Raw genomic sequence first — 27,024 nt, 5'->3', positions numbered from 1 at the left:
TTGGATTCTTCCAATCCAATAACATGGTATATCTCTCCACCTATTTGTATCATCTTTAATTTCTTTCATCAGTGTCTTATAGTTTTCTGCATACAGGTCTTTTGTAGCCTTAGGTAGGTTTATTACTACGTATTTTATTCTTTTTGTTGCAATGGTAAATGGAAGTGTTTTCTTAATTTCACTTTCAGATTTTTCATCATTAGTGTATAGGAATGCAAGTGCATTAATTTTGTATCCTGCTACTTTACCAAATTCATTGATTAGCTCTAGTAGTTTTCTGGTGATATCTTTAGGATTCTACATGTATAGTATCATGTCATCTGCAAACAGTGACAGCTTTAGTCTTCTTTTCCAATTTGGATTCCTTTTGTTTCTTTTTCTTCTCTGATTGCTGTGGCTAAAACTTCCAAAACAATGTTGAATAATAGTGCTGAGAGTGGGCAAACTTGTCTTGTTCCTGATCATAGTGGAAATGGCTTCAGTTTTTCAGCATTGAGGATGATGTTGGCTGTGGGTTTTTCATATATGGCCTTTATTATGTTGAGGTAAGTTCCCTCTATACCCATTTTCTGGAGGGTTTTTATCATAAATGGGTGTAGAATTTTGTTGAAAGCTTTTTCTGTATCTATTGAGATGACCATATGGTTTTTCTCCTTCAATTTGTTAACATGGTTTATCACATTGATTGATTTGCATATATTGAAGAATCCTTGCATTCCTGGGATAAACCCACTTGATTATGGTGTATGATCCTTTTAATGTGCTGTTGGATTCTGTTTCCTAGTGTTTTGTTGAGGATTTTTGCATCTGTGTTCATCAGTAATATTGGCCTGTAGTTTTCTTTCTTTGTGACATCTTTGGTTTTACTATCAGGTTGAAGGCGGTCTCATAGAATGAGTTTGGGAGTGTTTCTCTCTCTGCTATATTTTGGAAGAGTTTGAGAAGGATAGGTGTTAGCTCTTCTCTAAATGTTTGATAGAATTTGCCTGTGAAGCCATCTGGTCCTGGGCTTTTGTTTGCTGGAAGATTTTTAATCACAGTTTTAATTTCAGTGCTTGTGATTGGTCTGTTTATATTTTCCCTTTTTTCCTGTTTCAGTCTCAGACGGTTGTGCTTTTCTAAGAATTTTTCCATTTCTTCAAGGTTGTCCATTTTACTGGCATATAGTTGCTTGTAGTAATCTCTCATGATCCTTTGTATTTCTGCAGTGTCAGTTGTTACTTCTCCTTTTTCATTTCTAATTCTACTGATTTGGGTCTTCTCCCTTTTTTTCTTGATGAATCTGGCTAATGGTTTATCAATTTTGTTTATCTTCTCAAAGAACCAGCTTTTAGTTTTATTCATCTTTACTATCATTTCCTTCATTTCTTTTTCATTTGTTTCTGATCTGATCTTTATGATTTCTTTCCTTCTGCAATCTTTGGGTTTCTTTTGTTCTTTCTCTAATTGCTGTAGGTGTACGGTTTGGTTGTTTATTTGAGATGTTTCTTGTTTCTTAAGGTACGATTGTATTGCTATAAACTTCCCTCTTAGAACTGCTTTTGCTGCATTCCATAATTTTCGTGTCATTGTGTTTTCATTGTCATTTGCTTCTAGGTATTTTTTGATTTCCTCTTTGATTTTTCCAGTGATCTTGGTTATTAAGTAGTGTATTGTTTAGCCTCCATGTGTTTGTATTTTTACAGATTTTTTCCTGAAATTGATATCTAGTCTCATAGCATTGTGGCCAGAAAACATAGTTGATAATGATTTCAATTTTCTTGAATTAACCAACACTTGATTTGTGACCCAAGATATGATCTATCCTGGAGAATGTTCCATGAGCACTTGAGAAGAAAGTGTATTCTGTTGTTTTTGGATGGAATATTCTATAAATATCAATTAAGTTCATCTTGTCTAATGTGTCATTTAAAGCTTGTGTTTCCTTATTTATTTTCATTTTGGATGATCTGACCATTGGCGAAAGTGGGGTGTTAAAGTCCCCTACTATTATTGTGTTACTGTCGATTTCCTCTTTTATGGCTGTTAGCATTTGCCTTATGTTTTGAGGTGCTCCTATGTTGGGTGCATAAATATTTACGATTGTTATATCTTCTTCTTGGATCGATCCCTTGATCATTATGTAGTGTCCTTCTTTATCTATTGTAATAGTCTTTGTTTTAAAGTCTATTTTGTCTGATATGAAAATTGCCACTTCAGCTTTCTTTTGATTTCCATTTGCATGGAATATCTTTTTCCATCCCTTCACTTTTAGTCGTATGTGTCCCTAGGTCTGAAGTGGGTCTCTTGTAGACAGCATATATATGGGTCTTGTTTTTGTATCCATTCAGCCAGTCTATGTCTTTTGGTTGGGTCATTTAATCCATTTACATTTAAGATAATTATCAATATGTATGTTCTTATTACCATTTTCTTAATTGTTTTGGGTTTGTTATTGTAGGTCTTTTCATTCTCTTGTGTTTCCTGCCTAGAGAAGTTCCTTTAGCATTTGTTGTAAAGCTGGTTTTGTGGTGCTGAATTCTCTTACCTTTTGAAATTAAAGGTTTTAATTTCTCTGTCAAATCTGAATGAGATCCTTGCTAGGTAGAATAATCTTGGTTGTACGTTTTTCCCTTTCATCACTTTAAATATGTCCTGTCACTCCCTTCTGGCTTGCAGAATTTCTGCTGAAAGATCAGCTCTTAACCTTTTGGGGATTCCCTTGTATATTATTTGCTTTGTTTCCCTTGATGCTTTTAATATTTTTTCTTTGTATTTAATTTTTGATAGTTTGATTAATATGTGTCTTGGCATGTTTCTCCTGGGACTTATCCTGTATGGGATTCTCTGCCCTTCCTGGACTTGATTAACTATTTCGTTTCCCATATTAGGGAAGTTTTCAACTATAAACTCTTCAAATATTTTCTCAGTCCCTTTCTTTTTCTCTTCTTCTTCTGGGACCACTATAATTTGAATGTTGGTGCAGTTAATGTTGTCCCAGAGGTCTCTGACACTGTCCTCAATTCTTTTCATTATTTTTTTCCTTTATTCTGCTCTGCAGTAGCTATTTCCACTCTTTTATCTTCCAGGTCACTTATCCATTCTTCTGCATCAGTTATTCTGCTATTGATTCCTTCTAGAGAATTTTTAATTTCATTTATTCTGTGGTTCATCATTGTTTTTTTTGCTCTTTTATTCTTCTAGGTCCTTGTTAAACGTTTCTTGTATTTTCTCCATTCTATTTCCAAGATTTTGGGTTATTATTCTGAATTCTTTTTCAGGTAGACTGCCTATTTCCTCTTCATTTATTAGGTATGGTGGGTGTTTACCTTGTTCCTTCATCTGCTGTGTGTTTTTCTGTCTTGTCATTTTGCTTAACTTAAGTGTTTTGGGGGTCTCCTTTTAACATGCTGCAGGTTCGTAGTTTCCGTTCTTTTTGGTATCTGCCCCCAGTGGCTAAGGTTGGTTAAGTGGGTTGTGTAAGCTTCCTGGTGGAGAGGACTAGTGCCTGTGTTCTGGTGGATGAGGCTGGATCCTGTCTTTCTGGTGGGCAGGTCCGCAGCTGGTGGAGTATTTTGGGGTGTCTGTGACATTATATGATTTTAGGCAGCCTCTCTGCTAATGGGTGGGGTTGTATGCCTGTCTTGTTAGTTGTTTGGCATAGGTTGTCCTGCACTGTAGCTTGCTGGTCATTGAGTGGAGCTGGGTCTTGTCATTGAGATGGTGATCTCGGGGAGATTTTTGCTGTTTGATATTACGTAGAGCTGGGCGGTCTCTTGTGGACCAATGTCCTGAACTCGGCTTTCCTGCCTCAGAGACACAAGCCTGACACCTGGCCACAGCACCAAGACCCTGTCATCCACACGGGTCAGAATAAAAGGGAGAAAAAAAGAAAGAAAGAAAAAGAAAATAAAGTTATTAAAATAAAAAATAATTATTAAAAATAAAAAAGTAATTTAAAAAAAGAAAGGAAGAAAGAAGAAAGCAAACAAACCAAAAAAACAAATCCACCAATGATAAGTGCTAAAAACTAAACTAAAAAAAAAGAGAGATAGAACCCTAGGACAAGTGGTAAAAGCAAAGCTATACAGACAAAATCACACACAGAAGCATACACATACACACTGACAAAAAGAGAAAAAGGGGGAAATATAGATAGATAGATAGATATAGATATATATATATATCATTGCTCCCAAAGTCCACCGCCTCAATTTGGGATGATTCGTTGTCTGTTCAGGTATTCCACAGATGCAGTGTACATCTAGTTGATTGTGGAGATTTAATCCGTTGCCCCTGGGGCTGCTGGGAGAGATTTCCCTTTCTCTTCTTTGTTCACACAACTCCTGCAGTTCAGCTATGGTTTTGGCCCCGCCCCTGCATTTAGGTCACCTGAGGGCGTCTTTTCCCGCTCAGACAGGATGGTGTTAAAGTAGCAGCTGATTCAGGGGCTCTGGCTCACTCAGGCCGGCGGTAGGGAGGGGGGTACAGATGCGGAGCGAGCCTGCGGCGGCAGAGGCAAGCAGAACGTTGCAGCAGCCTGAGGCGTGCCGTGCATTCTCCTGGGGAAGTTGTCCCTGGATCATGGGACCCTGGCAGTGGCGGACTGCACAGGCTCCCGGGAGGGGAGGTGTGGAGAGTGACCTGTGCTCGCACACAGGCTTCTTGGTGGCGGCAGCAGCAGCCTTAGCATCTCATGCCCGTCCCTGGGGTCCGCGCTGATAGCCGCGGCTCACGCCCATCTCTGGAGCTAGTTTAGGCGGTGTTCTGAATCTCCTCTCCCTGCGCACCACGAAACAAAGAGGCAAGAAAAAGTCTCTTGCCTCTTTGGCAGTTCCAGACCTTTTCCCAGACACACTCCCAGCTAGCCGTGGTGCACTAACCCCCTTCAGGCTGTGTTCACGCCACCAACACCAGTCCTCCTCCTGGGATCCGACCGAAGCCCGAGCCTCAGCTCCGAGCCCCCGCCCGCCCCGGCGCATGAGCAGACAAGCCTCTCAGGCTGGTGAGTGCTGGTCGGCACCGATCCTCTGTGCGGGAATCTGTCCACTTTTCCCTCCGCACCCCTGTTGCTGCGCTCTCCTACGTGGCTCTGAAGCTTCCCCCTTCCGCCACCCGCAGTCTCTGCCCGCGAAGGGGCTTCCTAGTGTGGGGAACCTTTCCTCCTTCACAGCTCCCTCCCACTGGTGCAGGTCCCGTCCCTATTCTTTTGTCTCTGTTTTTCTTTTTCTTTTTTTTTCTTTCTCCCTACCCAGGTACGTGGGGAGTTTCTTGCCTTTGGGAGGTCTGAGGTCTTCTGCCTGCGTTCAGTAGGTGTTCTGTAGGAGTTGTTCCACATGTAGATGTCAAGGCACCTCTTAAATTTCCATTTTCCACATGAAGTAGTTGAGGCTTCCTGAGGCAAGATGTCCGCAGCAATAAAGCCAGTAAATGACAGAGCCAGAATTCAAAACCTCAGATTCTCAGACTCCAAATGCCATATTCTTTTCCCTAGACATGTTCTTTAAAAGAAAATCCAAGAGGATGGCTAGAGATTTGCTCCCTGGTGTCTTCAGAGGCTCTCAAGACAGCTCCGCAGGAGACGCTAGGAATCTTCAGTTCTCATCACCTTTGACCGAGGTCTCCCTTCATTGTGAACTAATTAGCTCTTTGGTTCCATTACCTTGCCTCTCTCAGTCTCCATAGAGGAAAATGGCATTTTAAAAATGTGATGGAAAGCCATTTCCGCCAGCTGTGGTCACAGGGCTAATTATTATCTCTGTGTTGGATGAGGCAAGTCTTTTGGAATATTTGGTGTATCTGTGATGACAAAAAGCCCAGCAAACACTTGAGGGAGGGTCAGTGTCTTCACTCAAGCAAGGAAAGTGTCTTTTCAATAATACCCCCTAATCATTGTCACCTGTCTCCGCTGAGACCTGGTGCGGCAGGGATGGGTGGAAGAGGCACAGATTCAGAGTTACCCCAATTTTTTGTGTTTGAGAGTCATGCCCAGGAATGAGAAGTCAGAAAAGGAGAAGGCTGTACATCTTCCTTTTTTCTCTTTTTACCTGTATGACATATGGTAAATTACCTATCTTTACAGAGTCTCAGTATCTTGGTAAACTAGAAATTCATAGCATGCAGTAAGCACTGAAACATGCATTTTTTTTAATCGAGGTGAAATTCTGACAACATACAATTAACCTTTTTAAAGTGCACGATTCAGTGGCATCAAATGTATTCACAATGCTGTGTAATCATCACCTCTCTCTAGCTTCAAAACATTTTCATCACCTCAGAAGAACATGGGTATCCATTAGCTCCCCAGTCACCCCTCCTCTACCCCCTGACCAACACTAATCTACTTTTTGTCCCTATGGATTTGCTTATTGTGGGTATTTCATATAAAAAGAATCATACAGGGACTTCCCTGGTGGGCCAGTGGTTAAGACTCTGCACTTGCACTGCAGGGGGGCACGGGTTCAATCCCTGTTTAGGGAACTAAGATCCCACAAGCCACATAGTGTGGCCCAAAAATAAATAAATAAATGATAAATAAAAAATAAAAAGAATCATGCAATATGTGACATTTCCATATGGTTTCTTTTACCTACAGTAATGATTTTGAGGTTCATCCATCTTGTAGCATGTAGCAGTTTTTCAACCCTTTTTACAATTGAATAAAATTCCACTGTATGGATTTACCACACTATGTTTATCCACTCATCAGTTGATGGACATTTGGGTTGTTTCCACCCTTTGGCTACTGTGAATAGTGCTGCTGTGAGCATTCATGATCAAATATTTACATTTTAATGATGATTATGATGAATACTATTATTAATCATGTATATTAATTATATAATTAAGTAAGTACTATTTATTTAATCCTATTAAGTTATATTTTTAAATATAGTTGACCCTTGAACAACACGGGCAAACTGTGAAGGCCCACTTGTACACGGATTATTTTCAATAGTAATACTACAGTGCTACACGATCCACATTTGGTTGAAACTGAGAATTCAGATCCTCAGATTAGGAGGAACGACTGATATGGAAGGCAGACTCTAGGTTATATCTGGATTTTCAACTGTGTCGGGGTCAGTGCCCCAACCTCTGCATTGTTCAAGGATGAACTGTACTGTTATTAACTCTTTATATTAACACTAATTATCATAATATAAATCTATGTTAATAGAATAATATTAATATTATTTATACTAATAAACATGTGATTTGCCCACAGAGCCAGTCAGACCCAGGCACAAGAAGAATGCTCACTCCTTGATTTCTCTCTATTAAAAAAAGAAAAGAGGGGCTTCCCTGGTGGCGCAGTGGTGGGGAGTCCGCCTGCCGATGCAGGGGACGTGGGTTCGTGCCCCGGTCCGGGAAGATCCCGCATGCCGCAGAGCGGCTGGGCCCGTGAGCAGTGGCTGCTGAGCCTGCACATCCAGAGCCTGTGCTCCGCAACGGGAGAGGCCACAACAGTGAGAGGCACCGCCAAAAAAAAAAAAAAAAAGAAAAGAAAAGAAAAAAAGATGGGAATTCCCTGGTGGTCTAGTGGTTAGGATTTGGCCTTTCACTTCTGTGGCCCAAGTTCAATCCCTGGTGGGAGAACTGAGATCCTGCGAGCCACGTGGTATGGCCAAAGAAAAGAAAAAAGAAAATTCAAGAGTACTGCACAAATTTTTCTGTTTATTCTATGATATTTTGCATCTGGTTTCTCCAAGTTTCATCTGGTCTTCAAGAAATGACATACCACTGCTATCTCAGAGTTAAATAATCCATTTAGCTATCTCTTTGTTGAAGAGACTTCCTTAAACTCTGCAAATAATAAGCTTGGTTATATTGTCAGTCATTCTGATATGAAACTTCTCTTAATTTATCTTAATAACCTCTATCATATACAGAAATTTTCTCTCTCACTCTATTAGACCCAGACTTTCTCAACCTACATTCCAGTCTGGTATTAGCATAAATGGAACTAACTTGTTATTATAACTGTTAACAATTTCATTGTGACTAGCTAATATAATAGTAGCCACCACCTTCAGTCCTATAACTACAGCCATATTAACTTCTCCAAACCTTCCATGCATGTCCTTTCATAATTTTATTTCTTTGCTCATGCAGTGCCACTCACCTGAAATACCTTTTCCTCCATTTCTTCACCTGACAAACTTCCTTTCATCCTTTAGGATGCAACTGAAAGAAATTTTTGTGATGCTATCCCAGATACCTCAAGCTGAGTTCCTTGCTTAAATTGTTGTATTAAGGTTCTATTGTCCTACTGGGGAAGAGATCAAGATGATGGAGTAGGAGGAGGTGGAAATCACCTTACCCCATGAACACATCAAAAGTACATCTAGGGCTTCCTTGGTGGTGCAGTGGTTGAGAGTCCGCCTGCCGTTGCAGGGGACATGGGTTTGTGCCCCGGTCCAGGAGGATCCCACATGCCACGGAGCAGCTGGGCCCGTGAGCCATGGCCATTGAGCCTGCACGTCCGGAGCCTGTGCTCCGCAACGGGACAGGCCACAACAGTGAGAGGTCGGCATACCGCAAAAAAAAAAAAAAAAAAAAAAAGTACATCTACATGTGGAACAATTCTCACTGAAAACTAACTGGAGACTGGCAGAAAGACTCCTGTACAACCAAGGCTGTAAGAAAGTTCCACACAGAATCAGGTAGTAAGGGAAGAGAAATAATCAGGTTGGGACCTGTGCCCCTGGAAGGAGACTCAGAAGAGGAGGGGGATTGCACAGGAAGAGATCCTCCCTGGGCAGTGAGTGATTCAAGCCACATACTGGGCACCCCAGCCCTGGGATCTGACATGAGGAACACAAGTCTCCTTGGCTGGTTGGAGGGCCATTGAGACTAACAGGAAGGCTGTGGGAAGCCTGGACTCTGCTCTTGAGGAACACACACATGCTTGCGTAATCCCAAAACAGGGCATAGAGGGCAGATTGAAAGTGCACAAGATGCTAACCAGTTTCCTGCAACCATGCCAGCACGTGCCACAGCCCAAGGCAAGTGCCTGCTCCAGCCCCACTTGCTTCATGACACAGCTGCACACTGGGGTAAGGGCTGCTGAGACTGAGAGGAGAGCTCAGCTGTGAGGGACAAAGGTGGCTCAGACCCAGAGCAGCATCTGACCAAGGCAGGGGCAGCCATTACTGGTGATTATGCAGGCAGAACCCCAGAAGAGGTCCAGGTTTCTGACTGTTGCTGGGACTGCCACAGCCCACTCCAAGACCTACCTGAGCACATGAACCAGCCACTCTTGCTCCAGCTCTGCTCCCCTCTGGGGCAAGGGTGCTACTGTGGGATGGGGAAAGGAGCACACATTTAAAAGGAATAGAGCCAGCTGGGAAATGACCCTCAGGGCTTCTTCTTCAGAAACTTGGGACATGACCCCACTCCCAATAGGGTGGTGCTGGCCACTGAGAAGAGGAAAAGCCCCAGGTCACACGTGGCTCTGGCCCTGCCCCTCCATCTCCAGCCCCACATCCTACCAAGGTGATAGCTGCCAACACACCCTGGGGAAAGATGTGGCCTGTGCTCATTTCAGATCTAATTCTCCCACCAAAGCCACTGGGAGTGTGCAGACAGCATAGGGGCACTCCCATATAAAGACAGCCCTTCAAAACAGCAACAGGTAACTGTTTCACCTACTTTCATAGAGACAGAGAAAGTTAAGCAAAATGAGCAGACAGAGGAATTTGTTTCAATAAAAATAACAAAAGAAATCCCCCCCAAAAAACAATTAATGAAACAGAAATAAATAATTTACCAGAAAAAGAGTTCAGAACATTAGTAATAAGAATGCTAACTAAATTATGGAGAGGAATAGATGAACACATGGAGAAATTTAACAAAGAACTAGAAAATATAAAAAAGAACCAGTCAGAATGGAAGAATACAATAACTGAAATGAAAAACACACTAGAAGGAAGTAACAGCACACTAGGAGATACAAAAGAACACATAAGTAATCTGAAAGATAGAATAATGGAAATTACCCAATCAGAACAGAAAAAAAAAAAGAAAATAGTTTAAGGGACCTCTGAGACAACATCAAGTGTACCAGCATTCACATTATCAGGGTACCAGAAGAAGAAGAGAGAGAGAAGGGGCTCAAAATGTATTTGATGAAATTATGGCTGGAAACATCCCAAACATGAAGAAGAAAACAGATATTCAAGTACAGAAAACACAGAGAGTCCCAAATAAGATGAGTCCAAACAGACCCACACCAAGACATATCACACTTAAAACGACAAAAGTTAGTTAAAGAGAGCATTCTAAAGGCAGTAAGAGAAAAACAAAGAGTCATAAATAAGAGAATGCCCATAAGGTTGTAAGCTGATTTTTATGCAGAAAATTTGCAGACCAGAAGGGAGTGACATGATATATTCAAAGTGCTTAAAGCAAAAAACCTACAGCCTAGGAACTCTAAACAGCAAGATTATCATTTAGAATTGAAGGAGAGGTAAAGAACTTCTCAGACAAGCAAAAATTAAAGGGTTCATCAATACTAAACCTACTCTAAAAGAAATGGTAAAGGGTCTTCTCTAAGTAGAAATGAAAATGTTATAATAAGAAGTAAGTATCTATAGGAAAGGAAAAATCTACTGGTAAAAGTGAAAATATATAAAAAGGCTAAGAATCAACCTCTTAAGCTAGTACAAAGATTAAAAGAAAAAAAACTAAAATCAACTATAACTACAATAATTAGTATAGGAATAAACATGAAGATGTAAAATGTGACATCAAAAACATAAAATGTGGGGGGAGGGAACTTAAAAGTGGAGATCTTTTAGAATGTGTTTAAACTTAAATGACTATCAGTTTAAAACAAGTAGATATCGTTATTGGTCAAAATATATGAACCCCATGATAACCACAAATCAAAAACCTATAATAAGGGCTTCCCTGGTGGTGCAGTGGTTAAGAATCTGCCTGCCAATGCAGGGGACACTGGTTCGAGCCCTGGTCCAGGAAGATCTCACATGCCACAGAGCAACTAAGTCTGTATGCTACAACTACTGAGCCTGTGCTCTAGAGCCCACGAGCCACAACTACTGAGCCCATGTGCCACAACTACTGAAGCCCATGTGCCTACAGCCTGTGCTCTGCAACAAGAGAAGCCACCACAATGAGAAGCCTGTGCACCACAATGAAGAGTAGCCCCTACTCACCACAACTAGATAAAGCCTGCTCACAGCAATGAAGACCCAATGCAGCCAAAAAATAAATAAATAAAATAAATTTATTTTTTAAAAAATTATAATAAATACACAAAAACTAGAGAGAAACAAACACAAGTACACCACTAAAGAAAAACATCAAACCATAAGGGAAGAAACTAAAACAAGAATAGAAAGAGAAGAACTACAAAAACAACCAGAAAACAAGTAATAAAATTGCAATAAGTACACATCTATCAATAATCACTTAGATGTCAATGGACTAACTACTCCAATTGAAACACAGAGTGGCTGATTTGATTTAAAAAAAAAGAAAACCAAGACTCACCTATATGCTGCTTACAAGAGACACTTCAGAGCTAAAAAGATACAGAGACTGAAAGTGAAGGTATGGAAAAAGATATTTCATGCAAATGGAAATGACAAGAAAGCAGAGGTAGCAATACTCATATCAGACCACAGACTTTAAAACAAAGTCTATAGCAAAAATAAAAAGAAGGGTATTATATAATGATAAAGGGATCAATACAAGAAGAGAATATAACACTCATTAACATCTATGCACCTAATACAGGATCATCTAAATATAGAAAGCAAATATTAACAGACATAAAGGGAAAATTTGACAATAATACAATAATAGTAAGGGACTTGAACACCCCAATTACATCAGTGGACAGAAAATCCAGACAGAAAATCAATAAGAAAAAAGTGGTCTTAAATGACACATTAAACCAGTTGGACTTAATAGATATTCCATCCAAAAACAGCGGAATACACATTCTTTTCAAGTACACAGGATAAATCTCATGCTAGGCCACAAAACAAATCTCAACAAATTTAAGAGGATAGAAATTATATCAAGCATTTTGTTTTGAACCACAATGGTATAAAACTAGAAATCGATTACAGGAAGAAAAGTGGGAAAAGCACAAACATGAACACTGAAAAATATGCTACTAAGAAACCAACAGGTCAATGAAGAAATCAAAAAGGAAATCAGAAAATACATCCAGACAAACAAACAAAACCCCACAACTTTCCAAAATCTTTGGGATGCAGCAAAAGCATCTAATAAACTTCAATAAGGAAGTTTATAGCAATACAGGCCTAACTCAAGAAACAAGAAAAATCTCAAATAAACCATCTAACCTACCATCTACAGGAATTAGAAAAAGAAGAGCAAACAAGCTCAAAGTCAACAGAAGGCAGGAAATAATAAAGATTAGAGAGGAAATAAACAGTGATTTAAAATGAATAGGAAAAATACAGTGAAAATAAGAGCTGTTTTTTTAAGATAAACAAAATTGATAAACATTTAGCCAGGTTCATCAAGAAAAGGAGAGAGGACCCAAATAAACAAAATGAGAAATGAAAGAGGAGAAATAACAACCAGTATCACAGAGATTTTTAAAAATCATAAGAGAATATTACAGTTACGTGCCAACAAATTAGACAACCTAGGAGACATGGACAAATTTCTATAAATGTACAACCTTTCAAGACTGAATCAGGATGGTGAAAATGAACTTCTAATTTAAAAAAACTCCCAGCAAACAAAAGTCCAGGACTGAATGGCTTCACAGAGGAATTCTACAAAACATATAAATAAGAGCTTTCCTTCTCAAACTATTCAAAAAAATTGAAGAAGATGGAAAATTCCCAAATTCATTCTATGAGGCCACCATTACCCAGATACCAAAAAGAAATAAAGATGCTACAAAAAAAAGAAAATTACTGGCCAATATCTCTGATGAATACAGATGAAAAATTTTTCTCAATAAAATATTAGCAATCTGAATTGAACAATATATAAAAAGGATAATACAGCATGAACAAGCAGGATTTATCCCAGGGATGTAAAGATGGCTCAATATCCACAAATCCATCGATGTGATATGCCACATTAATAAACTGAAGCATAAAAATCATATGATCCTCTCAATGGATATGGAAAAAGCATTTGACAAAATTCAACATCTATTCATGATAAAAACTCTCACCAAAGTTGGTATAGAGGGAACACATATCTCAATATAATAAAGGCCATGTATGAGAAACCCACAGCTAACATCATACTCAATGGTGAAAAGCTGAAAGCCCTTCCTCTAAAATCAGAAACAAGACAAGGATTCCTAATCTTGAAGTTTCTATTTAACATAGTATTGGAAGTCCTAGCCACAGCAATCAGACAAGAAAAAAAAAAAAGTCATCCAAATTGGAATGGAAGAAGTAAAACTGCCACTATTTGTAGATGACATGATAATATGTATAGAAAGCTCAAAAGTTTCCACCAAAACATTGTTAGAACTAATAAATGGATTCAGTTAATTTGCAGGATTAAAGATTAATATACATAAATCTATTGCTTTTCTATACACTAATAATGAACTATCAGAAAGAGAAAGCAAGAACACTACGCTGTTTAAAATCACATCAAGAAAGGTAAAATATCTAGAAATAAACTTAACCAAGGAAGTGAAAAACCTATACTCTGACAACTATAAAACATTGATAAAGGAAATTGAAGAGGATACAAAGAAATGAAAAGATATCCCATACCCTTGAATTGGAAGAATTAATATTGTTAAAATAGCCATATTACCCAAAGCAACCTACAGATTTAATGCAACCCTTCCCTATCAAAATACTCATGACATTTTTTACAGAACTAGAACAAATAATCCTAAAATTTTTATGGAACCACAAAAGACCCCAAATAGCCAAAGTAATCTTGAGAAAAAAGAATAAAGCTGAGGTATCATGCTCCCTGACTTCAGGCTATACTACAAAGCTGCTGTAATCCAAACAACATGGTATTGGCACAAAAACAGACACAAAGATCAATGGAACAGAATAGAGAGAACAGAAATAAACCTCCACATTTGTGGCCAATTAATCTACAACAAAGGAGGTAAGCATATACAATGGAGAAAAGACAGTCTCTTCAATTATTGGTGCTGGGAAAACTGGACAGCAACATGTAAAAGAATGAGAATAGAACATTTTCTCACACCATACACAAAAAAAACTCAAAATGAATTAAAGACCTAAATGTGAGCCCTGAAAACATAAAACCCCTAGAAGAGAACACAGGCAGAACACTCTTTGACAAAATTGTAGCAATATTTTTTGTGTCTGTCCCCTAAGACAAAAGAAACAAAAGCAAAAATAAACAAATAGCACCTAATTAAACTTAAAAGCTTTTGCACAACAAAAGAAACCATCAACAAGATGAAAGACAACCTACTGAATGGGAGAAAATATTTGCAAATTATATAACTGATAAGGGGTTAATATCCAAAATATATAAATAGCTCATACAACTCAACATCCAAAAAAAACTCAATTAAAAAATGGGGAGAAGACCTGATAGATATTTTTCCAAAGAAAATATACAGATGGTCAATAGGCACATGAAAAGATGCTCAACATCGTTAATCACCAGAGAAATGCAAATCAAAACCAATGAGAGATCACCTCATACCTCTCAGAATGGCTATCATCTAAAATATGAGAAAAAACACGTAGGCCAGGATGTGGAGAAAAGGGAACCCTCATACACTGTTGGTTGGAATGTAAATTGGTGTAGCCACTATGGAAATCAGTATGGAGGTTCCTAAAAATATCAAAAATAGACCTACCATGTGATCCAGTAATTTCACTCCTGTGTATTTATCCAAAGAAAATGAAAACAGTAATCCAAAAAGATATATGCTCCTCATGTTCACTGCAACATCATTTACAATAGCCAAGATTTGGAAGCAACTTAAGTGCACATCAGTAGAAGAATGGATAAAGAATTTGTATATATATAATGAAATATTACTCAGTCATAAAATCTTGGATGGACCTGAGGGTATTATGCTTAGTGAAATAAGTCAGACAGAGAAAGACAAATAGTCTGTCATAACTTATATGTAGAATATTACAAAATAAAACAAATGTATATAAAAAAACAGAAACAGACTCAGAGATATAGAGAAAAAAGGCTGGGTGCCAGTGGGGACAGGGAAGGGGTGGAAAGGCAAGATAGGGGTTGATGATTAAGAGGTACAAACTACTATGTATAAAATAAATAAGCAACAGGAAATATAGTACAGCACAGGGAATATAGTGATTATTTTGTAATACCTTTAAAAGGAGTATAATCTATTAAAATATTGAATCAGTTTGTTGTATACCTGAAAATAATATAACATGTAAATAAATTATACTTCCATAATTAATTAACTAATTAGTTAGTTAAATATCTGGGAAGTGAGGAAAGTTTTTTAAAAATTCTATTGTCCTATTATTTACAAATTATATAGCAAATGTCGGCTTAATTGTCTGTTTCCACTACTGGGCAGTAAGTTGAGGTTAGGATTGATGTATTTGTCATCTATTGATATGTAATATCTTATGCAAGGCTTGGCACAGAATAGGTATTCAGTAAAATTTAAGTTCTGAATAGGTGAAATGGTATAGATATAATATATATGTATTTTGAAATAAATATATCCTCTGCAATGTGCTTTATGTAGGATCTCCCACTTTCTTTTCTCTTCCTGCCTATTCATTATATAAAGATATATGAAATGTTCAAAATGTCAAGCCAGGCCTTGGCAAAATCAATGAGTCCTTTTTTATTTCATAGTAGGATCATTTTTACTCAGCCACTCATCTGACTTACCTCCTTTACCAACATTATTTTCCAATTTTAAAGTATGATTAGCATTATTTTCAGGATATTAATTTGCTAGAAGTATCCTTTGGTCATTGTTCCCCACATCTTTTTCCCAGTTTTTGTTGGACCCTCAGCTTGGCCCTTCTATATCCTTCCCTGACTCCCAGGCCCTTTTTTTCTTTGCCTGTTCTGTCTCCCAGGATGCACTGAATGTTGTAAAATTCTCTAGAGGGGAAAAGCACAAGTTTAATCCTAGTCTTTCAAACTTAAAGGAGTGTCTCTTCCTTACACTAAAACCACCTAAATCTTTTAGAGAATATAAGCAAAACACAGTGGAATAAATGCAGTCACTCATTATGAACAAAAAAACCGAACCAATGTAAGAAAGGACCTCATAGGTAGACGTGTATGAGATAGCACAGAGACTAAAACACAGACCCTGAATCCAACCAAATCTAGGTTGAAATTCTAGATCTACCACTTTCCGTCTGAATTACTTCAATTTCATCATTCATAAATTTGATATAAATATTATACCTATATAGGGACTTCCCTGGTGGCCCAGTGGTTAATAATCTGCCTGCTAATGCAGGGGACATGAGTTCAATCCCTGGTCCAGGAAGATCCCACATGCTGTGAAGCAACTAAGCCCAAGAGCCACAACTACTGAGGCTGTGCTCAAGAGTCCATGAGCCACAACTATTGAGCCCACGCTCTGCAACTACTGAAGCCCACTTGTTTAGAGCCCATGTTCCACAACAAGAGAAGCCATCACAATGAGAAGCCCGTGCACTGCAATGAAGAGTAACCCCTGCTCATCACAACTAGAGAAAACCAACATGCAGGAACAAAGACCCAATGCAGCCAAAAATAAATTTTAAATTTCAAAAAAATTATACCTATATCATAAAGTTGTTGTACCTGCCAATTTTCTAGTACGATGGCCTTGGATACCTGTCAAGTAAAACATTTCAGCAAGTTTTTTCCAATTCTAAAATATCCTGTGGTTTTTTTGCCTCACATGTTTCTCTATTTCTTCTCTTGGTTGCTTCCTTAGATTTATAAGAGAGAAGGAGCTAAGTATTGCTGTTTATGACCAGCATTTTAGGTTTGCCATTGATTGACCTTTCTTGCCTCCTAAGTTCCACATCCTCACAGGCACATACACAAAAACTAACTATAGCCCTCCAAAAACTCTCAAAGCAGCTAAACTGCTTTCTTTTGGATAGAGATATTCCTAGACAGAAGATTAGATTGAATATTGTCTTCACTATATCAGAAACAGTTGTTTCTAGTCTTCCAGGTGATAAAGCATCAGAGAAGGTAACTGAAATTTTACTCAGCAATGTTTTAAAACTCACTAGAAAATTGTGATTACTTATATGTTATTCCACTTAAAATATGGAGATTTTTAAAGGAGAATTCAAAGGGAAATCAAACAATATAAACATAATATCTAAAACCTTTTTAAAAATTAGAATGAATGAAAAACTATACACCAAGAAACTGGACAACCTAGATGAAATGGAAAAATTCTGAGTCACATACAACTTACTGACTGAAGAAATTCAGAAATTCAGAAATTTCTTACTGAATCAGGAAGAAATAAAAAATCTGAAGAGACTTATTACTAATAAGGAGATTGAATCAGTAATCAAAAATCTACCAGCAAAGAAAATCCCAGGACCAGATGGCTTCACTGGTAATTTTATCAAACATTTAAAGAAGAAATAACACCAATTCTTCTCAAACTGTTAAAAAAAATCAAAGAGGAGGGAACATTCCCAACTTGATTTTATGAAGCCAGCGTTTTTCTGATACCATAACCAGAAAAGGATATTACTAGTAAAGGAAACTACTAGCCATTACCCCTGATGAATATAAATGTAAAAAATTCTCAGTAAAATACTAGCAAAACAAATTCAGCAGCACAGTAAAAGGACCATACACCATGATCAACTGTGATTTATCCCTGAGATGTAAGGCTGGTCCAACATACACAAATGAATCAATGTGATACATCACATTAGTGGAATGAAAGAAAAGAACCATATTATCATCTAAATAGAAGTAGAAAAAGCATCTGACAACATCCATTCATGATAAAAACTGTTAACAAATTAGGCATAGAAAGAGCATTCCTCAATATAATAAAGGCCATATATGATAAGCCCATAGCTAACATCATACCCAATGATGAAAGGTTGAAAACTTTTCCTCTAAGATCAGAAAAAAGACAAATGTGCCCACTTTCACCACTCCTATTGAACATAGTAGTAGAAGTCCTAGGTAGGGCAATCAGGCAATGAAAAGAAATTTAAAGAATCAGAATTGGAAAAGAAGAAGTAAAATTGTCTCTATTTGCTGATAAAGATTTTATAGAGAGAAAATACTAAAAACTCAAGCAAAGAACTGTTAGATTTAATCAATGAATTCATTAAAGTTGCAGGATGCAAAATTAACATACAGAAAAACAGTAGCATTTTTATACATAAACAAAGAATTTTCAGAAAAAGACTAAAAGAAATTGATCCCATATACAATTGCATAAAAAATAATAAAAACTTAGTAATAAATTTAACTAAGGAGGTGAAAGAGGTCTACTCTGAAAACTAAAAAACATTGATGAAAGAAATTGAATAAGACATAAATAAATGGAAAGGATCCTGTGTTCATGAATCAGAAGAATTAATATTGTTAAAACAGTAATACTACCAAAGGCCAACACTAGCCTGGGAACCTGTCCTCATGCACCAGTGGGTGGACACCAGGCTATGGACCACCTGAGCCCTAAGCTGGCCCACCAGCAGGTGGACAACAGACTAGAGACACCTTGATACCCACAGCCAGCAGCCCAAAGATCTAACACCAACCACCAGTGGTTCAGCACTAGCCTTTGAAACAGACCTTGCCCACCAACAGGCAAACACCAGTTCTAGGATTCTAGGACTTCAGCCAGTTCCCCTGGCATGCTGACCCACCTACAAGGAGCCAGGAGCCCCTGAATAAAGCAGGACCTGGCAATCAAATGGGCCAGGAGCCAGTCACACTCATCAGTGTGCCCACAATAATAGTTGGACCCACCAATACAGAGAGCCCATTCAGCCCACATAGGAGACACCACTAGAGCATATAGCTCTGGTGAACAGAGGGGAGTGTGCTGCTGGAACCTACAGAATGTGTCCTACATAAGGTCACTTCTCCAAGATCAGGAAATGTAACTGACCTACCTAATATATAAAATAAAAATAGATAATCAGGCCAAATGGAGTGACAGAGAAAAAATTTTTAATGAAGGAAGAAGACAAAACACCAGAAGAAGAACTAAGCCAAATGGAGATAAGCAATTTGTCCAAAAATAGTTAAAGCTAATGATCAAAAAGATGCTGAATAAACTCAGGAGAAGATTGAACGAACAGGGTGAGAACATTAACAGAGAGTTAGAAAATATTAAGAAGAACAAAACAGAGATGAAGAATACAATAACTCAAAAAATACACTAGAAGGAATCAACAATTGATTAGATAATACAAAGAAATGGATAAGTGAACTGGAAGACAGAGTAGTAGAAATCACTCAAGTTGATCAGAAGAAAGAAAGTTTTAAAAACATGAGGATAGTTTCAAAGACCTCTAGGACAAAATTAAATGTACTAACATTCTCATTATAGGGGTCTCCGAATGAGAAAAGAGAGAAAGGGGTTGATAACATATCTGTAGACTTAATAGTTGAAAATCTCTTTAACCTGAGAAAGGAAGCAGTTATCTAGGTGAAGGGAGCACAGAGAGCCACAAAGAATATCAACCCAAAGAAGACAAATCAAGATGCATTGAACTAACATGACAAAAGTTAAGGACAAAGAGAGAATATTAAAAGCAGCAAGGGAAAAAGCAACAAGTTACATACAAGGGAACTCCTGTAAGACAATCAGCTGAATATTCAGCAGAAACACTGCAGGCCAAAAGGGAACGGTACAATAATTTTAAAGTAATGAAAGAGAAAAACCTACAACAAATAATACACTACCTGACAAGGATATCATTCAGATTTGAAGGAAATATAAACAGTTTTACAGACAAGCAAAATCTAAAAGAGTTCACTACCATCTAACCATCTCTACAGGAAATCTTAAAGGGACTCTTTTAAGTGGAAAATATCCCAACTAGAAATATGAAAACTTAAAAAGGAAAAATCTCATTGGTGAAGGTAAAGATAGTAGATGAACCATTTACAAAATTAGAAGGAAGATTAAATAACAAAAATAGTAAAATAACCTATATCCACAAAAAGTAGTTAGAAGAAACAAAAAAAACAAATAGATGAAAAGCATGATGTCAAAAACATTAAAAGAGGAAGGGGAGTAAAAAATGCAGTGTTGTTAAAATGTGCTTGAACTTAACAGCATCAATGTAAAATACTCATGTATTTACAAATATTGCTTTACATAAATATCATGATAACCATAAACCAAAAATCTCAAATAGATACACACAAAAAAGATAAAGGAATCCAAATGTAAAATTAAACATGGTTATCAAATAACAAGGGAAGAGAGAAGAACAAGGAAGAAGAAAGGAACAAAAGATAATTTTTAAAAATTGAAAAACAATTAACAAAATAGCAATAAGTACATACCTATCAATAATTCCTTTAAATGGAAATGGACTAAATGCTCCAATAAAATGATATAGAGTGGCTGAATGGATAATAAAACCAAGACCCATACATATGTTGCCTACAAGATGCTCATTTCAGATCTAAAGACACACTCAGACTGGAAGTGAGAGGATGGAAAAGGTATTTCATGTAAATGGAAACAAATGAAAGCCAGGTTATGTATACTTAGACAAAATAGACTTTAAAACAAAGACTATAATAATGCACCAAACATAGGAACGCTTATTGTATATATGTATTACAGAAAATTTTATTGATGTAAAGGGAGAAATTGACAGTAACATAATAATAGTAGAGGACTTTAACTTCCAACTTACCTCAATGGACAAATCATCCATAGAGAAAATCAATAAAGAATTACTGGCCTTAAATGACACATTAAACCAGATGTAATTAATTGATATATAGAGAGCATCCATAAGCAACAGAGTACACTTTATTTTCAAGTGCATATGGAACATTCTCCAGGATAGATCACATGCTAGGCAACAAAACAAGCCTTGGTAAATTTAATAAAAGTGAAATCATATCAAGCATCTTTTCCAACCACAACACAATGACAGTAGAAATTAACAATAAGAAAAAAAAACTGAAAAAAAGCTGACAAACATGTGGAGACTAAACAATATACTACTAAATAACCAATGTATCACTGAAGAAATCAAAGAGGAAACTAAAAATTACCTAGAGTCAAATGAAAATGAAAACATAACAATCCAAAACCTATGGGAAGCAGTAAAAAGCAGTGCTAAGAGGGGAGTTTGTAGTGATATAAGCATACCTCAGGAAACAAGAAAAATCTCAAATAAACAACCTAACCTTACACCTAAAGCAACTAGAGAAAGAAGAACAAACAAAACCCAAATTTAGTAGAAGTAAAGAAATCATAAAGATCAGAGCACAAATAAATAAAATAAAGACTAAAAACTCAGTAGAAAAGATCAATGAAACTAAAAGTTAATTCTTTGAAAAGATTTTTTAATGATACCTTTAGCCAGACTCATCAAGAAAAAGGGAGAGGGACCAAATCAATAAAATCAGAAGTGACAAAGGAGAAGGTACAACTGACACCACAGAAATAGAAAGGATCATAAGAGACTACTATGAACTACTGTACACCAATAATATGGACAACCTAGAAGAAATGGACAAATTCTTAGAAATGTACACTCTCCCAAGACTGAGCCAGGAAGAAATAGAAAATGTGAACTGACCAATTACCAGTAATGAAACTGAATCAGTAATTTTAAAACTCTGAACAAATAAAAGTCCAGGACCTGATGGCTTCACAGGTGAATTCTATCAAATATTTAGAGAAGAGTTTGCACCTTTCCTGAAATTATTCCAAAAATTGCAGAGGAAGGAATATTTCTGAACTCACTCTATGAGGCCATCATCACCCTGATACCAAAACCAGACAAAGATATCACAGAAAAAGAATATTACAGGCCAATATCACTGATGAATCTAGATGTAAAAATCCTCAACAAAATATTAGCAACCTGAATTCAACAATACAGTAAAAGGATTATACACCACAATCAAGTGGGATTTGTCCCAGGGATGCAAGAATTTTTCAATATCCACAAATTAATGTGATATACCACATTAACAAATTGAAAAAATAAAAACCATATGATCATCTCAATAAATGCAGAAAAAGCTTTTGACAAAATTCAATACAATTTATGATTAAAAATCTCCAGAAAGTGGGCATAAAGGGAACCCATCTCAATATAATAAAGGCCATATACAAAAAACCCACAGCAAACATCATTCTCAATGGTGAAAAACTGAAAGCATTTCCTCTAAGATCAGGAACGAGACAAGGATGCTCACTCTTGCCACTTTTATTCAAAATAATATTGAAAGAGCTAGCCACAGCACTCAGCCAAGAAAAAGAAATTTTAAAAATCCAAGTTGGGAAGGAAGAAGTAAAACTTTCACTGTTTGCAGATGACATGATGCCTCACATAGAAAATCCTAAAGACACCATCAGAAAACTACTAGAGCTCAGCAACAAAATCTGTGAAGTTGCAGGATACAAACATAATATACAAATATCTATTGCATTTCTATACACTAACAATGAACTATCAGAAACAGAAATTAAGGAAACAATCTCATCTGCCATCACATCGAAAGGATAATATACCTAGGAATAAACCTACTTAAGGATGTAAAAACCTGTACTCAGAAAACTATAAGACACTGATGAAAGAAATTAAAGACAACACAGATGGAAAGATATATTGTGTTCTTAGATTGGAAGAATTAATATTGCTGAAATGAACATACTACTCAAGACAACCTACACCTTCAATGTAATCCCTATGAAAATACCAAGAGCATTTTTCACAGAACTAGAATAAATAATTCTAAAATTTGTATGGAAATACAAAGACCCAAAGTAGCAAAAACAATCTGGAAAAAGAAGAGCAGAGCAAAAGAAATCATGCTCCCTGACTTCAGGCTACACCCCAAAGCTATGGTTATCAAAGCAGTATGGTACTGGCACAAAAACAGACACATAGATCAATGGAACAGAATAGAGTCCAGAAATAAACCCACGCACTTATGGTCAATTAATCTCTGACAAAGGAGGCAAGAATATACAATGGAGAAAAGACAGTCTCTTCAATAAGTGGTGCTGGGAAAACTAGAAAGCTACTTGTAAAAGAATGATATGAGAACATTTTCTCACAACATACTCAAAAACATTCAAAATGGGTTAAAGACCTAAATGTAAGACTGGAAGCCATAAAACTCCTAGAAGAAAACATAGGCAGAACATTTTTTGATATAAATCATAGCAATATTTTTTGGATATGTCTCCTAAAGCAAAGGAAATAAAAGCAAAAATAAACCAATGGAGGCTTCCCTGGTGGTGCAGTGGTTGAGAGTCTGCCTGCCGATGCAGGGAACACGGGTTCATGCCCCGGTCCGGGAAGATCCCACAGGCCACGGAGTGGCTGGGTCTGTGAGCCATGGCCGCTGAACCTGTGCGTCTGGAGCCTGTGCTCCACAACGGGAGAGGCCACAGCAGTGAGAGCCCTGCGTATCACAAAATAAATAAATAAACCAATGGGACCTAATTAAACTTAAAATCTTTTGCACAACAAAGGAAACCACTGACAAAACAAAAAGACAATCTACTGAATGGGAGAAAATATTTGCAAATGAAAGACTGATAAAGGGTTAATATCCAAAATGTACAAGGAACTCATACAACTCATCACCAAAAAAAACAAAAACAAAACAAAACCTATTAAAAAATATGCAGGGTGTTGGCCTTGTTCTCTGCTTTTGTTTTTCTTTTTGCAGATGCCACCCTGCTCTCATCAGCCTCTGGCCTGCCATCTCCTTGAGTCCTAACACCACACCTTCAATTAAGTTGCAGAGTTCTGGTGAAGAGATATTTGAAGTTGATGTTGAAATTGCAAAACAATCTGTGACTATTAAGACCATTTTGGAAGACTTGGGAATGGATGATGAAGGAGATGATGATCGAGTCCGCTTGACAAATGTTAATGCAGCAATATTAAAAAAAGGTCATTCAGTGGTGCACCCACCACAAGGATGATCCTCCTCCTGAAAGTTGACCAAGGAATATTTTTGAGCTTATACTGGTAGCAAACTACTTAGACATCAAAGGTTTGCTTGATGTTACCTGCAAGACTGTTGCCAATATGATCAATATGTTGCCTGAGGAGATTCGAAAGACATTCAATATCAAAAATGATTTTACTGAAGAAGAGGAAGCCCAGGTACGCAAAGAGAACTAGTGGTGGGAGGAGAAGTGAAATTTTGTGTTTGATGCTGTAACACTGTAAGGATTGTTCCAAATACTAGTTGAACTGCTTTGTTTATAATTGTTAATATTAGAAAAACAGTCCACAAATGCAGCAGCAAATCAGTTGTATTAGCAGAATGTTGCCCTCATTGCATGTGTAGTTTCAGTACAGATTCCAAACTTATGTCTGAGTTTCTTCTAGTATGACCAAAAGTTCATTTTTCTTTGCTCTGAATAGAATTGAACTGTAGGTTCTCTATAGAAGTGGCATTTTGGGCTTTCCCTCTTTTTGTAAAGCAATTTCTGCCTAGTTTATTGTCCAGTTACCTTTAGTTTAGTGACTTGGCATTGTAAATAAAACAACTTGCAAAAAATTTTCTGAAATAGAATTAACATATTATCTTTATTTATGAGTTGGAAACTGGAAAAAGGCTACTTGAGGTAAATGCTATTAGAGTGGGGTTATCAGAATGTCTTCCAGCTTCCTGGAGTCAGAGTATGGCTGGTATTGATTAGCCTGTATGTAGCAGCGCTCCCTTAACTGGATCTGAGGACTTGTTTTTGCATTTTTAATCCTATCAGCTTTGAATATGTTGGCTAGAGGCTCAGTTTTTACTCAGTTTATAGTTTGGGAGGAAATAGAATTAGACAGTTTGCTGGCTTTTCAATTAAAGAAGACACTTAACCCAAGCAGTGTGTCATCTTTTTATAATCAGTAATCCTATGTGGGGAAAACCATAAACACTACTTGCATGTAAAAAATAATTTAACCTTTAATGTTAAAATGTGTGGCATAACCCAGAAAGCATCAGTCACAAATGCAAGATACTTTCAATAAAAAGTTACATACTAGGTAAAAAAAAAAAAAGGCAGAAGAACTGAATAGACATTTCTCCAATAAGGACATGCAGATAGCCAAGGTGCACATGAAAAGTTCAATCCCTGGTCAGGAAATTCCCACATGCCATGCAGTGCAGCCAAAAAAAACAACCTGATTACAAAACGGGATAAGGACATGAATAGACATTTTTCCAAAGAAGACATACAGATGGCCAGTAAACACATGGAAAGACGCTCAATGTCACTAATCATCAGGGAAATGCAAATCAAAACCACAATGAGATATCACCTCACACCTGTCAGAATGGCTATCATCCTAAAGACAAGAAATGACAAGTGTTGTTGAGGATGTGGAGAAAAGGAGACCCTTATAAACACTTGGTGGGAACATAAAGGGGCACAGCCACTATGGAGAACAGTATGGAGGTTCCTCAAAAAATTAAAAATACAGTAAGTCCCCTATGTATGAGCAAGTTCCATTCCAAGAGCGTGTTCATAAGTTCAGTTTGTTCCTAAGTCCAAGAAAGTTAGCCTAGGTACCCAAATAACACAATCAGCTAGTTATGTAGTACTGTACTGTGATAGGTTTATAATACTTTTCACACAAATAATACATAAAAACAAACAAACACAAAAAATAAAGACAAAATTTTTAATCTTACAGTACAATACCTTGAAAAGTACAGTAGTACAGTATAACAGCTAGCATACAGGAGCTGGAATCGAGTGAACAGGCAAGAAGAGTTACTGACTGGAGGAGGGAGAGGAGGTGGGAGATGGTAGAGCTAAAGGATGATCAGCAATAGGAGACGGAGGGCAAGCTGCAATTTCACTCACTCTGAAAGCATGTTTGCATCTTTGAAAGTTCACAACTTGAAGGTTCATATGTAGGCAACTTACTGTAGAACTACCATATGATCCAGTAATTCTAATTCTGGGTATTTTTCCAAAGAAAATGAAAACACTGGTTCAAAAAGATATATGCACCCCTGTGTTCATTTCAGCATTATTTACAATAGCCAAGCTATGGAAGCAACCTAAGTTCACATCAATAGATAAACGAATAAAGATGTGACACACACACACACACACACACACACACACAATGGAATATTACTCAGCCTTAAAAAGGAATGAAATCTTGCCATTTACGACAACATGAATAGAACTAGAAGGTCTTATGCTAAGTGAAATAAGTCAGACACAGAAATGAAAATACTGTATGGGAATTCCCTGACAATCCAGTGGTTAAGGCTCCATGCTTCCACTGCAGGGGGCACAGCTTCAACCCGTGGTCGGGGAACTAGTATCCCACATGCTGTGCAGTATGGCCCAAAAATAAAAAATAAAAATAAATTTAAAAATAAAATAGCATATGATTTCATGTATGTGGAAAATAAAGAGAAAATAACAAATGAATAAACATGACAAAACAGAAACAGAGTTATAGATACAGAAACCAAAGGGGTGGTTGGCAGAGGGGAGGGGGTGGGGGGGAATGAGTGAAATAGCTGAAGGAGATTATGAGGTACAAACTTCCAGTTACAAAATAAATGAGGTATGGTTATGAAATGTACAGTATGGGGAATATAGCCAATAACAATGTAATATCTTTGTATGGTGACATATGGTAACAAGACAACTGTGATCATTTTGAAATGTATAGAAAGATCAAATCACTATGTTGTGCAACAGAAACTAACATAGTGTTACAGGTCAATTATACTTCAAAAACAAACAAACGAACTCATAGATAAAGAGATCAGGTTTGTTGTTACAGATATGGGGTGTGGAGGTAGGCGTAATTTGATGTAGGTAGCCAAAGGGTACAAATTTCCAGTTGCAACATAAATAAGTACTACAGATGTATGTACAAC

The 27,024-nt window shown here is 37.2% G+C and overlaps 1 pseudogene across 1 annotated transcript in view; it reads left to right on the top strand.

The window, feature by feature from the left end:
- LOC309829872 (S-phase kinase-associated protein 1-like) overlaps positions 1-24,299 on the top strand; it is a 32,441-nt pseudogene extending 8,142 nt beyond the window's left edge. Inside the window, exon 2 of the transcript in view lies at positions 23,839-24,299. The product of the transcript in view is annotated as an S-phase kinase-associated protein 1-like (transcript). The remainder of the gene's footprint in view (positions 1-23,838) is intronic.
- The last annotated feature ends 2,725 nt before the right edge of the window (positions 24,300-27,024 follow it).

This window comes from Grampus griseus (genome assembly GCF_964374135.1).
Source record: "Grampus griseus genome assembly, chromosome: 11".
Lineage (NCBI taxonomy): Eukaryota > Metazoa > Chordata > Mammalia > Artiodactyla > Delphinidae > Grampus > Grampus griseus.
The sequence above is the reverse complement of the archived record's forward strand: the minus strand, read 5'-3'. Positions and strand labels throughout refer to the sequence as shown.